We start from the raw sequence: 13,754 nt of genomic DNA on the forward strand, positions 1-13,754 counted from the left end.
TCAAACCACGTGGACAAAAGACTCATCACATTTACCTGCCTTCACCTAGTTAGGAGGGCTAGCAGTATATACACCTGCCTATGAGGACTTGAGTATCCAAATACACCCGTTAACATATTCCTCCCACTAGGTTTGTAGAGCCTACATTACTACAATGAGAAGATTCTTTTAGCACATGGACAGAGAACAATAAGGTTGCTGATCCACCTGTACAAAAGCTGTCAAGCACTACATGTATCCCCTTTCTACTGTTAACTATTATGGCGAATCAAACGATGCAAACTTAATCGAGTGCAAGGTATCAAAGTGTGTCCTGATGGGCTCAGAAACCCGTTTGTTCCACACAAGAGAAACACCTAAGGGGTCACAAATGCCAAAAAAAAAAAAAACACACACAATACTGAGCGCTAGATCTGTGATAGCTGTCGCGTACCATGTTTGAACGCAATACATATTAAAGAAACAATAATTTATTAAAATTATGAAATACATAAACTTGGTGTCACAACTTAGTAATATTTACACCTGCTTACGAGGACTAAAGCCATTTACACCTGCCTATGATGACTCGGCTATATGAACTTGATCAGCATGGTGTAATGTCATGGAACAAGTTTGCAAGCTAAAATGTCCTTTTATATATGTTACACTATATTTCAAGCCCTATCATGTTTTCACGGTTTTGTAGGGCAATGCAATCGTCAAAGAGCTGATAATTAAACTACTCTACCTGAATACTTATTGAAGTTGATAGCACATAGGGACATTTCTAGAGTTATTTTGACATTACACCTGAATTTAATTCCTTATTTTATTAAATTTGCAGGTTATGACTACAGGATGGTTTCTACTTCCTCATACCACATGGACAAAAGTTGCTCGGCATTTACCTGCCTTCACCTTGTTAGGAGGGCTATCAGTATATACACCTGGCTATGAGGACGGGACCATCCAAAAAACTTATTAACACACCTGAATGGAAAATTATATTCTTTACCAATTCCTCCTGCTCGTATTTGTTAGAGTCTACAAAGCTACAAAAAGCTGTCACGTACCATGTTTGAACGCCCTACAAATGAAAGAAACAATAATATATTAAAACTATGAAATACATAAACTTGGTGTCACAACTTAGTAATATTTACACCTGGTTACGAGGACTAAAGCCATATACACCTGCCTATGATGACTTGGCTATATGAACCTGATCAGCATGGTGTAATGTGATGAAACAAGTTGGAAAGCTAAAATGTCCTATTACATATGGTGCACTATTTTTCAAGTCCTATCACACAAACCATCTTTTCCATCCAGACTTAACCATCCAAAAAACTTGACACACCTGAATAGAAAATGATATTGTTTACCCATTCCTTCTTCTAGTATTTGGGAGAGTCTACAAAGCTACAAAATCTTGATTCTTTTACAGCGTTGACAGGGAAGTAACAAGTTGGTGAACCAGCTAATGTAAAGCAGTCAAGGATTACATGTATTCCATTTTCACAGGTAAAAGTGACATTAAACAATGCAAACTTTTGATCAGATGTGAGGTATCAACAGAGTGTGTGCTGATGGTTTCACAAGCTCTTGTTCACACAAGAGAGGCACCTAAATGAGGTCAGCAAAGGTGCAACTCTACTGAGCAGAGCCTTGAAAGCTGTCACGTACCTTGTCATAATGCCCTACAAAAGAAACAATGATTATAGTAATATCATGAAATTTGTCTGCTTGGTGTCACAACTTAGTAATATTTCCACATGCTTACGTGGACTAAGGGCATATATACCTGCCTATGAGGACTTGGGTATATTGAAATGATCAGCATATATATCTTATTTGACAAATTGGTCTGCAAACCTGTACTATCACAGATTGTAAAGTCGTTACTAAACAAATCATATTTTCATGACTTTGAAGGGCGTGGCAATTGTCAAAGAGCTGATAACTAATCTACCTCACATGAATACTTCTCAAGTCAATATCACGTAAGGACATTTTCGGTGTCATTTTGACATTAGAGCTGAATTTTATTCCTTATTTCCATAAATTTGCAAGTTATGACTAGAGAATGGATCTCTTTCCTCAAACCACGTGGACAAAAGACTCATGACATTTACCTGCCTTCACCTAGTTAGGAGGGCTAGCAGTATATACACCTGCCTATGAGGACTTGAGTATCCAAATACACCCGTTAACATATTCCTCCCACTAGGTTTGTAGAGCCTACATTACTACAATGAGAAGATTCTTTTAGCACATGGACAGAGAACAATAAGGTTGCTGATCCACCTGTACAAAAGCTGTCAAGCACTACATGCATCCCCTTTCTACTGTTAACTATTATGGCGAATCAAACGATGCAAACTTAATCGAGTGCAAGGTATCAAAGTGTGTCCTGATGGGCTCAGAAACCCGTTTGTTCCACACAAGAGAAACACCTAAGGGGTCACAAATGCCAAAAAAAAAAAAAAAAAAAAACACACACAATACTGAGCGCTAGATCTGTGATAGCTGTTGCGTACCATGTTTGAACGCAATACATATTAAAGAAACAATAATTTATTAAAATTATGAAATACATAAACTTGGTGTCACAACTTAGTAATATTTACACCTGCTTACGAGGACTAAAGCCATTTACACCTGCCTATGATGACTCGGCTATATGAACTTGATCAGCATGGTGTAATGTCATGGAACAAGTTCGCAAGCTAAAATGTCCTTTTATATATGTTACACTATATTTCAAGCCCTATCATGTTTTCACGGTTTTGTAGGGCAATGCAATCGTCAAAGAGCTGATAATTAAACTACTCTACCTGAATACTTATTGAAGTTAATAGCACATAGGGACATTTCTAGAGTTATTTTGACATTACACCTGAATTTAATTCCTTATTTTATTAAATTTGCAGGTTATGACTACAGGATGGTTTCTACTTCCTCATACCACATGGACAAAAGTTGCTTGGCATTTACCTGCCTTCACCTTGTTAGGAGGGCTATCAGTATATACACCTGCCTATGAGGACGTGACCATCCAAAAAACTTATTAACACACCTGAATGGAAAATGATATTCTTTACCCATTCCTCCTGCTCGTATTTGTTAGAGTCTACAAAGCTACAAATAGCTGTCACGTACCATGTTTGAACGCCCTACAAATGAAACAAACAATAATATATTAAAACTATGAAATACATAAGCTTGGTGTCACAACTTAGTAATATTTACACCTGGTTACGAGGACTAAAGCCATATACACTTGCCTATGATGACTTGGCTATATGAACCTGATCAGCATGGTGTAATGTGATGAAACAAGTGGGAAAGCTAAAATGTCCTTTTACATATGGTGCACTATATTTCAAGTCCTATCACACAAACCATCTTTTCCATCCAGACTTGACCATCCAAAAAACTTGACACACCTGAATAGAAAATGATATTGTTTACCCATTCCTTCTGCTAGTATTTGGGAGAGTCTACAAAGCTACAAAATCTTGATTCTTTTACAGCGTTGACAGGGAAGTCACAAGTTGGTGAACCAGCTAATGTAAAGCAGTCAATGATTACATGTATTCCATTTTCACAGGTAAAAGTGACATTGAACAATGCAAACTTTTGATCAGATGCGAGGTATCAACAGAGTGTGTGCTGATGGTTTCACAAGCTCTTGTTCACACAAGAGAGGCACCTAAATGAGGTCAGCAAAGGTGCAACTCTACTGAGCAGAGCCTTGAAAGCTGTCACGTACCTTGTCATAATGCCCTACAAAAGAAACAATGATTATAGTAATATCATGAAATTTGTCAGCTTGGTGTCACAACTTAGTAATATTTCCACATGCTTACGTGGACTAAGGGCATATATACCTGCCTATGAGGACTTGGGTATATTGAAATGATCAGCATATATATCTTATTTGACAAATTGGTCTGCAAACCTGTACTATCACAGATTGTAAAGTCGTTACTAAACAAATCATATTTTCATGGCTTTGAAGGGCGTGGCAATTGTCAAAGAGCTGATAACTAATCTACCTCACATGAATACTTCTCAAGTCAATATCACGTAAGGACATTTTCGGTGTCATTTTGACATTAGAGCTGAATTTTATTCCTTATTTCCATAAATTTGCAGGTTATGACTAGAGAATGGATCTCTTTCCTCAAACCACGTGGACAAAAGACTCATCATATTTACCTGCCTTCACCTAGTTAGGAGGGCTAGCAGTATATACACCTGCCTATGAGGACTTGAGTATCCAAATACACCCGTTAACATATTCCTCCCACTAGGTTTGTAGAGCCTACATTACTACAATGAGAAGATTCTTTTAGCACATGGACAGAGAACAATAAGGTTGCTGATCCACCTGTACAAAAGCTGTCAAGCACTACATGCATCCCCTTTCTACTGTTAACTATTATGGCGAATCAAACGATGCAAACTTAATCGAGTGCAAGGTATCAAAGTGTGTCCTGATGGGCTCAGAAACCCGTTTGTTCCACACAAGAGAAACACCTAAGGGGTCACAAATGCCAAAAAAAAAAAAAAAAACACACACAATACTGAGCGCTAGATCTGTGATAGCTGTCGCGTACCATGTTTGAACGCAATACATATTAAAGAAACAATAATTTATTAAAATTATGAAATACATAAACTTGGTGTCACAACTTAGTAATATTTACACCTGCTTACGAGGACTAAAGCCATTTACACCTGCCTATGATGACTCGGCTATATGAACTTGATCAGCATGGTGTAATGTCATGGAACAAGTTCGCAAGCTAAAATGTCCTTTTATATATGTTACACTATATTTCAAGCCCTATCATGTTTTCACGGTTTTGTAGGGCAATGCAATCGTCAAAGAGCTGATAATTAAACTACTCTACCTGAATACTTATTGAAGTTGATAGCACATAGGAACATTTCTAGAGTTATTTTGACATTACACCTGAATTTAATTCCTTATTTTATTAAATTTGCAGGTTATGACTACAGGATGGTTTCTACTTCCTCATACCACATGGACAAAAGTTGCTTGGCATTTACCTGCCTTCACCTTGTTAGGAGGGCTATCAGTATATACACCTGCCTATGAGGACGTGACCATCCAAAAAACTTATTAACACACCTGAATGGAAAATGATATTCTTTATCCATTCCTCCTGCTCGTATTTGTTAGAGTCTACAAAGCTACAAATAGCTGTCACGTACCAGGTTTGAACGCCCTACAAATGAAACAAACAATAATATATTAAAACTATGAAATACATAAGCTTGGTGTCACAACTTAGTAATATTTACACCTGGTTACGAGGACTAAAGCCATATACACCTGCCTATGATGACTTGGCTATATGAACCTGATCAGCATGGTGTAATGTGATGAAACATGTTGGAAAGGTAAAATGTCCTTTTACATATGGTGCACTATATTTCAAGTCCCATCACACAAACCATCTTTTCCATCCAGACTTGACCATCCAAAAAACTTGACACACCTGAATAGAAAATGATATTGTTTACCCATTCCTTCTGCTAGTATTTGGGAGAGTCTACAAAGCTACAAAATCTTGATTCTTTTACAGCGTTGACAGGGAAGTCACAAGTTGGTGAACCAGCTAATGTAAAGCAGTCAATGATTACATGTATTCCATTTTCACAGGTAAAAGTGACATTAAACAATGCAAACTTTTGATCAGATGTGAGGTATCAACAGAGTGTGTGCTGATGGTTTCACAAGCTCTTGTTCACACAAGAGAGGCACCTAAATGAGGTCAGCAAAGGTGCAACTCTACTGAGCAGAGCCTTGAAAGCTGTCACGTACCTTGTCATAATGCCCTACAAAAGAAACAATGATTATAGTAATATCATGAAATTTGTCTGCTTGGTGTCACAACTTAGTAATATTTCCACATGCTTACGTGGACTAAGGGCATATATACCTGCCTATGAGGACTTGGGTATATTGAAATGATCAGCATATATATCTTATTTGACAAATTGGTCTGCAAACCTGTACTATCACAGATTGTAAAGTCGTTACTAAACAAATCATATTTTCATGGCTTTGAAGGGCGTGGCAATTGTCAAAGAGCTGATAACTAATCTACCTCACATGAATACTTCTCAAGTCAATATCACGTAAGGACATTTTCGGTGTCATTTTGACATTAGAGCTGAATTTTATTCCTTATTTCCATAAATTTGCAAGTTATGACTAGAGAATGGATCTCTTTCCTCAAACCACGTGGACAAAAGACTCATCACATTTACCTGCCTTCACCTAGTTAGGAGGGCTAGCAGTATATACACCTGCCTATGAGGACTTGAGTATCCAAATACACCCGTTAACATATTCCTCCCACTAGGTTTGTAGAGCCTACATTACTACAATGAGAAGATTCTTTTAGCACATGGACAGAGAACAATAAGGTTGCTGATCCACCTGTACAAAAGCTGTCAAGCACTACATGCATCCCCTTTCTACTGTTAACTATTATGGCGAATCAAACGATGCAAACTTAATCGAGTGCAAGGTATCAAAGTGTGTCCTGATGGGCTCAGAAACCCGTTTGTTCCACACAAGAGAAACACCTAAGGGGTCACAAATGCCAAAAAAAAAAAAACACACACACAATACTGAGCGCTAGATCTGTGATAGCTGTTGCGTACCATGTTTGAACGCAATACATATTAAAGAAACAATAATTTATTAAAATTATGAAATACATAAACTTGGTGTCACAACTTAGTAATATTTACACCTGCTTACGAGGACTAAAGCCATTTACACCTGCCTATGATGACTCGGCTATATGAACTTGATCAGCATGGTGTAATGTCATGGAACAAGTTCGCAAGCTAAAATGTCCTTTTATATATGTTACACTATATTTCAAGCCCTATCATGTTTTCACGGTTTTGTAGGGCAATGCAATCGTCAAAGAGCTGATAATTAAACTACTCTACCTGAATACTTATTGAAGTTAATAGCACATAGGGACATTTCTAGAGTTATTTTGACATTACACCTGAATTTAATTCCTTATTTTATTAAATTTGCAGGTTATGACTACAGGATGGTTTCTACTTCCTCATACCACATGGACAAAAGTTGCTTGGCATTTACCTGCCTTCACCTTGTTAGGAGGGCTATCAGTATATACACCTGCCTATGAGGACGTGACGATCCAAAAAACTTATTAACACACCTGAATGGAAAATGATATTCTTTACCCATTCCTCCTGCTCGTATTTGTTAGAGTCTACAAAGCTACAAATAGCTGTCACGTACCATGTTTGAACGCCCTACAAATGAAACAAACAATAATATATTAAAACTATGAAATACATAAGCTTGGTGTCACAACTTAGTAATATTTACACCTGGTTACGAGGACTAAAGCCATATACACTTGCCTATGATGACTTGGCTATATGAACCTGATCAGCATGGTGTAATGTGATGAAACAAGTGGGAAAGCTAAAATGTCCTTTTACATATGGTCCACTATATTTCAAGTCCTATCACACAAACCATCTTTTCCATCCAGACTTGACCATCCAAAAAACTTGACACACCTGAATAGAAAATGATATTGTTTACCCATTCCTTCTGCTAGTATTTGGGAGAGTCTACAAAGCTACAAAATCTTGATTCTTTTACAGCGTTGACAGGGAAGTCACAAGTTGGTGAACCAGCTAATGTAAAGCAGTCAATGATTACATGTATTCCATTTTCACAGGTAAAAGTGACATTGAACAATGCAAACTTTTGATCAGATGCGAGGTATCAACAGAGTGTGTGCTGATGGTTTCACAAGCTCTTGTTCACACAAGAGAGGCACCTAAATGAGGTCAGCAAAGGTGCAACTCTACTGAGCAGAGCCTTGAAAGCTGTCACGTACCTTGTCATAATGCCCTACAAAAGAAACAATGATTATAGTAATATCATGAAATTTGTCAACTTGGTGTCACAACTTAGTAATATTTCCACATGCTTACGTGGACTAAGGGCATATATACCTGCCTATGAGGACTTGGGTATATTGAAATGATCAGCATATATATCTTATTTGACAAATTGGTCTGCAAACCTGTACTATCACAGATTGTAAAGTCGTTACTAAACAAATCATATTTTCATGGGTTTAAAGGGCGTGGCAATTGTCAAAGAGCTGATAACTAATCTACCTCACATGAATACTTCTCAAGTCAATATCACGTAAGGACATTTTCGGTGTCATTTTGACATTAGAACTGAATTTTATTCCTTATTCACAAATTTGCAGGTTATGACTAGAGAATGAATCTCTTTCCTCAGACCACGTGGACAAAAGACTCATGACATTTACCTGCCTTCACCTAGTTAGGAGGGCTAGCAGTATATACACCTGCCTATGAGGACTTGAGTATCCAAATACACCCTTAACACATTCCTCCCACTAGGTTTGTAGAGCCTACATTACTACGATGAGAAGATTCTTTTAGCACATGGACAGAGAACAATAAGGTTGCTGATCCACCTGTACGAAAGCTGTCAAGCACTACATGCATCCCCTTTCTACTGTTAACTATTATGGCGAATCAAACGATGCAAACTTTAATCGAGTCCAAGGTATCAAAGTGTGTCCTGATGGGCTCAGAAACCCGTTTGTTCCACACAAGAGAAACACCTAAGGGGTCACAAATGCCAAAAAAAAAAAAAAACACACACAATACTGAGCGCTAGATCTGTGATAGCTGTCGCGGACCATGTTTGAACGCCCTACATATTAAAGAAAGAATAATTTATTAAAATTATCAAATACATAAACTTGGTGTCACAACTTAGTAATATTTACACCTGCTTACGAGGACTGAAGCCATTTACACCTGCCTATGATGACTCGGCTATATGAACTTGATCAGCATGGTGTAATGTCATGGAACAAGTTCGCAAGCTAAAATGTCCTTTTATATATGTTACACTATATTTCAAGCCCTATCACACAAACCATGTTTTTCCGGTTTTGTAGGGCATTGCAATCGTCAAAGAGCTGATAATTAAACTACCCTACCTGAATACTTATTGAAGTTAATAGCACATAGGGTCATTTTTGGAGTTATTTTGACATTACACCTGAATTTAATTCCTTATTTCATTAAATTTGCAGGTTATGACTACAGGATGGTTTGTACTTCCTCATACCACATGGACAAAAGATGCTTGGCATTTACCTGCCTTCACCTTGTTAGGAAGGCTTGCAGTATATACACCTGCCTATGAGGACGTGACCATCCAAAAAACTTATTAACACACCTGAATGGAAAATGATATTCTTTACCCATTCCTCCTGCTCTTATTTGTTAGAGTCTACAAAGCTACAAAAAGCTGTCACGTACCATGTTTGAACGCCCTACAAATGAAAGAAACAATAATATATCAAAACTATGAAATACATAAACTTGGTGTCACAACTTAGTAATATTTCCACATGCTTACGTGGACTTAGGGCATATATACCTGCCTATGATGACTTGGGTATATTGAAATGATCAGCATTATTATCTTATTTGACAAATTGGTCAGCAAACCTGTACTATCACAGATTGTAAAGTCGTTACTAAACAAATCATATTTTCATGGCTTTGAAAGGCGTGGCAATTGTCAAAGAGCTGATAATTGAGTATATCAATATAAGAACGACCCAAGTCCATGGAGGACCATTTCGAGTAAACTAAAATAACTTCATATCTTTTTTGTTTGTCCAATAATATTCCATTTAACTGTGATGGGAAGGCAACATTGTATACACAAATGAGAACATATATTATTATGACAATTAACATTACCATTAATTGTGGAGAGGCCATTTTGTGTGATGGACTTGGGTCGTTCTTTGATTCATATACATGATATTCTGCTATAGAGATGAGAGAAGGACGAGAGAGGGCGCTATAATATGAATGTAAGAATGACCCAAGTCCTTCATTCTTACATTCATATAATATTTAACTCATTTATTTCAGGCACTTCCGGGGGTGATTAGGATTTATCATTTATACACAAGATGGGTCCATGCATAAGCTACAATTTCCCATGTCAAACTGAATTTGGCTAAAAATTGGACTTGGGTTGTTCTTATATCCATATACTCAATTAATCTATCTTAAATGAATACTTCTCAAGTCAATATTACGTAAGGACATTTTTGGTGTCATTTTTTAATAAGACCTGAATCCCATTCTTTATTTCCATAAATTTGCAGGTTATGACTAGAGGATGGTTTCTCTTTCCTCAGACCACGTGGACAAAAGACTCATGACATTTACCTGCCTTCACCTAGTTAGGAGGGCTAGCAGTATATACACCTGCCTACGAGGACTTGAGTATCCAAATACACCCGTTAACATATTCCTCCCACTAGGTTTGTAGAGCCTACATTACTACAATGAGAAGATTCTTTTAGCACATGGACAGAGAACAATAAGGTTGCTCATCCACCTGTACAAAAGCTGTCAAGCACTACATGCATCCCCTTTCTACTGTTAACTATTATGGCAAATCAAACGATGTAAACTTTAATCGGGTGCAAGGTATCAATAAAGTGTGTCTTGATGGGATCACAAACACGTTTGTTCCACACAAGAGAAACACCTAAGGGGTCACAAATGCACACACACACACACACACACAAAGTTACTGAACAGATCTTTGATAGGTGTCACGTACCATGTTTGAACGCCCTACAAATGAAACAAACAATAATATATCAAAACTATGAAATACATAAAACTTGGTGTCACAACTTAGTAATATTTACACCTGGTTACGAGGACTAAAGCCATATACACCTCCCTATGAAGACTTGGCTATATGAACTTCATCAGCATGGTGTAATGTAATGAAACAACCTGGCAAGCTAAAATGTCCTATTACACATGCTGTCACGTACCTTGTCATAATGCCCTACAAAAGAAACAATGATTATAGTAATATCATGAAATTTCTGTGCTTGGTGTCACAACTTGACTTAGTAATATTTCCACATGTTTACGTGGACTAAGGGCATATATGCCTGCCTATGAGGACTTGGGTATATTGAAATGATCAGCATATATCTTATTTGACAAATTGGTCTGCAAACCTGTACTATCACAGATTGTAAAGTCGTTACTAAACAAATAATATTTTCATGGCTTTGAAGGGCGTGGCAATTCTCAAAGAGCTGATAACTAATCTACCTCACATGAATACTTCTCAAGTCAATATCGCATAGGGACATTTCTAGAGTTATTTTGACATTACAGCTGAATTTAATTCCTTATTTCCCTAAATTTGCAGGTTATGACTAATGGATGGTTTCTATTTCCTCTGACTGCATGGAAAAAAGATGCTTGACATTTACCTGCCTTCACCATGTTAGGAGGGCTATCAGTATATACACCTGCCTATGAGGACTTGACCATCCAAAAAACTTGACACACCTGAATAGAAAATGATATTGTTTACCTATTCCTTCTGCTAGTATTTGGGAGAGTCTACAAAGCTACAAAATCTTGATTCTTTTACAGCGTTGATAGGGAAGTCACAAGTTGGTGAACCAGCTAATGTAAAGCAGTCAATGATTACATGTATTCCATTTTCACAGGTAAAAGTTACATTGAACAATGCAAACTTTTGATCAGATGCGAGGTATCAACAGAGTGTGTGCTGATGGTTTCACAAGCTCTTGTTCACACAAGAGAGGCACCTAAATGAGGTCAGCAAAGGTGCAACTCTACTGAGCAGAGCCTTGAAAGCTGTCACGTACCTTGTCATAATGCCCTACAAAAGAAACAATGATTATAGTAATATCATGAAATTTGTCAGCTTGGTGTCACAACTTAGTAATATTTCCACATGCTTACGTGGACTAAGTGCATATATATCTGCCTATGAGGACTTGGGTATATTGAAATGATCAGCATATATATCTTATTTGACAAATTGGTCTGCAAACCTGTACTATCACAGATTGTAAAGTCGTTACTAAACAAATCATATTTTCATGGCTTTGAAGGGCGTGGCAATTGTCAAAGAGCTGATAACTAATCTACCTCACATGAATACTTCTCAAGTCAATATCACGTAAGGACATTTTCGGTGTCATTTTGACATTAGAGCTGAATTTTATTCCTTATTCATAAATTTGCAGGTTATGAGAATGAGAATGAATCTCTTTCCTCAGACCACGTGGACAAAAGACTCATGACATTTACCTGCCTTCACCTAGTTAGGAGGGCTAGCAGTATATACACCTGCCTATGAGGACTTGAATATCCAAATACACCCTTAACACATTCCTCCCACTAGGTTTGTAGAGCCTACATTACTACAATGAGAAGATTCTTTTAGCACATGGACAGAGAACAATAAGGTTGCTGATCCACCTGTACGAAAGCTGTCAAGCACTACATGCATCCCCTTTCTACTGTTAACTATTATGACGAATCAAACGATGCAAACTTTAATCGAGTGCAAGGTATCAAAGTGTGTCCTGATGGGCTCAGAAACCCGTTTGTTCCACACAAGAGAAACACCTAAGGGGTCACAAATGCCAAAAAAAAAAACACACACACACAATACTGAGCGCTAGATCTGTGATAGCTGTCGCGTACCATGTTTGAACGCCCTACATATTAAAGAAAGAATAATTCATTAAAATTATCAAATACATAAACTTGGTGTCACAACTTAGCAATATTTACACCTGCTTACGAGGACTGAAGCCATTTACACCTGCCTATGATGACTCGGTTATATGAACTTGATCAGCATGGTGTAATGTCATGGAACAAGTTTGCAAGCTAAAATGTCCTTTTACATATGTTACACTATATTTCAAGCCCTATCACACAAACCATGTTTTTCCGGTTTTGTAGGGCATTGCAATCGTCAAAGAGCTGATAATTAAACTACCCTACCTGAATACTTATTGAAGTTAATAGGACATAGGGTCATTTCTGGAGTTATTTTGACATTACACCTGAATTTAATTCCTTATTTCATTAAATTTGCAGGTTATGACTACAGGATGGTTTCTACTTCCTCATACCACATGGACAAAAGATGCTTGGCATTTACCTGCCTTCACCTTGTTAGGAAGGCTTGCAGTATATACACCTGCCTTTGAGGACGTGACCATCCAAAAAACTTATTAACACACCTGAATGGAAAATGATATTCTTTACCCATTCCTCCTGCTCGTATTTGTTAGAGTCTACAAAGCTACAAAAAGCTGTCACGTACCATGTTTGAACGCCCTACAAATGAAAGAAACAATAATATATCAAAACTATGAAATACATAAACTTGGTGTCACAACTTAGTAATATTTACACCTGGTTACGAGGACTAAAGCCATATACACCTGCCTATGATGACTTGGCTATATGAACCTGATCAGCATGGTGTAATGTGATGAAACAAGTTGGAAAGCTAAAATGTCCTTTTACATATGGTGCACTATATTTCAAGTCCTATCACACAAACCATCTTTTCCATCCAGACTTGACCATCCAAAAAACTTGACACACCTGAATAGAAAATGATATTGTTTACCCATTCCTTCTGCTAGTATTTGGGAGAGTCTACAAAGCTACAAAATCTTGATTCTTTTACAGCGTTGACAGGGAAGTCACAAGTTGGTGAACCAGGTAATGTAAAGCAGTCAATGATTACATGCAAGGGCGCCGGAAGCGGGGGGGGGGGG

Source organism: Diadema setosum, chromosome 17 (genome assembly GCF_964275005.1).
Source record: "Diadema setosum chromosome 17, eeDiaSeto1, whole genome shotgun sequence".
Classification (NCBI taxonomy): Eukaryota; Metazoa; Echinodermata; class Echinoidea; order Diadematoida; family Diadematidae; genus Diadema; species Diadema setosum.